We start from the raw sequence: 2,154 nt of genomic DNA, 5'->3' as shown, positions 1-2,154 counted from the left end.
AGAATTTGTGGGGTCACAGAAGTATTCGAAGCCTACAGATTACTACAGACTATTCTGTTTTGACAGATTCTGTTTTTCGTGTGTTGTTTGCTTATTTTGATGAATCTATGGCTAGTATCGGGGGGTATGAACCATAGAGAAGTTGGAATAAAGTAGGTTTAACACCAATATAAATAAATAATGAGTTCATTACAGTACCTTAAGTGGTGGTTTGTTTTCTTATACTAACGGAGCTCATGAGATTTCCTGTTGAAGTTTTGTGTTGTGAAGTTTTCAAGTTTTGGGTAAAGATTTGATGGATTGCGGAACAAGGAGTGGAAAGATCCTAAGCTTGGAGATTCCCAAGGCACCCCAAGGTAAAATTCAAGCACAACCAAAATCCTAAGCTTGGGGATGCCCCGGAAGGCATCCCCTCTTTAGTCTTCGTCCATCGGTAACTTTACTTGATGCTATATTTTTATTCACCACGTGATACGTGTTTTGCTTGGAGTGTCTTGTATGATTTTAGTATTTGCTTTTTAGTTTACCACAATCATCCTTGTTGTACACACTTTTTTTAGAGACGCACATGAATTGGAATTTATTAGAATACTCTATGTGCTTCACTTATATCTTTTGAGCTAGATAATTTTGCTCTAGTGCTTCACTTATATCTTTTTAGAGCACGGTGGTGGTTTTATTTTATAGAAATTATTGATCTCTCATGCTTCACTTATATCATTTTGAGAGTCCTCTAGAACATCATGGTAATTTTCTTTGGCTATAAAATTAGTCCTAATATGATAGGCATCCAAGATGGGTATAATAAAAACTATCATAAAAAGTGCATTGAATACTATGAGAAGTTTGATACTTGATGATTGTTTTGAGATATGAAGATGGTAATATTAGAGTCATGCTAGTTGAGTAGTTGTGAATTTGAGAAATACTTGTGTTAAAGTTTGTGATTCCCATAGCATGCACGTATGGTGAACCGTTATGTGATGAAGTTGGAGCATGATTTATTAATTGATTGTCTTCCTTATGAATGGCGGTCGGGGATGAGCGATGGTCTTTTCCTACCAATCTACCCCCCTAGGAGCATGCACGTAGTACTTTGTTTCAATAACTAATAGATTTTTGCAATAAGTATGTGAGTTCTTTATGACTAATGTTGAGTCCATGGATTATATGCACTCTCACCCTTCCACCATTGCTAGCCTCTCTAGTACCGCGCAACTTTCGCCGGTACCATAAACCCACAATATACCTTCCTCAAAACAGCCACCATACCTACCTATTATGGCATTTCCATAGCCATTCCGAGATATATTGCCATGCAACTTACCACCGTTCTGTTTATTATGACACGCTTCATCATTGTCATATTGCTTTGCATGATCATGTAGTTGATATCGTATGTGTGGCAAAGCCACCTTTTATAATTCGTTCATACATGTCACTCATGAGTCATTGCACATCCCGGTACACCGCCGGAGGCATTCACATAGAGTCATATTTTGTTCTAAGTATCGAGTTGTAATTTTTCGAGTTGTAAGTAAATAAAATTGTGATGATCATCATTATTAGAGCATTGTCCCATGTGAGGAAAGGATGATGGAGACTACGATTCCCCCACAAGTCGGGATGAGACTCCGGACGAAAAAAAAGTAAGGCCATAAAAAAGAGAGAAGGCCCAAAAAATGAGAGAAAAAGAGAGAAGGGACAATGTTACTATCCTTTTACCACACTTGTGCTTCAAAGTAGCACCATGATCTTCATGATAGAGAGTCTCTTATGTTGTCACTTTCATATACTAGTGGGAATTTTACAATATAGAACTTGGCTTGTATATTCCAATGGTGTGCTTGATACGTCTCCAACGTATCTATAATTTTTGATTGCTCCATGCTATATTATCTACTATTTTGGACATTATTGGGCTTTACTATCCACTTTTATATTATTTTTGGGACTAACCTACTAACCGGAGGCCCAGCCCAGAATTGCTATTTTTTGCCTATTTTAGGGCTTCGAAGAAAAGGAATATCAAACGGAGTCCAAACGGAATGAAACCTTTGGGTACGTGATTTTCTCAACGAACAAGACCCGAGAGACTTGGACCCTACGTCAAGAAACAAAAGAGGAGGCCACGAGGTAGGGGTGTGCGCCTAC

This window comes from Triticum aestivum, chromosome 7A, assembly GCF_018294505.1.
Source record: "Triticum aestivum cultivar Chinese Spring chromosome 7A, IWGSC CS RefSeq v2.1, whole genome shotgun sequence".
NCBI lineage: Eukaryota > Viridiplantae > Streptophyta > Magnoliopsida > Poales > Poaceae > Triticum > Triticum aestivum.
This window is presented reverse-complemented; position numbering follows the sequence as displayed.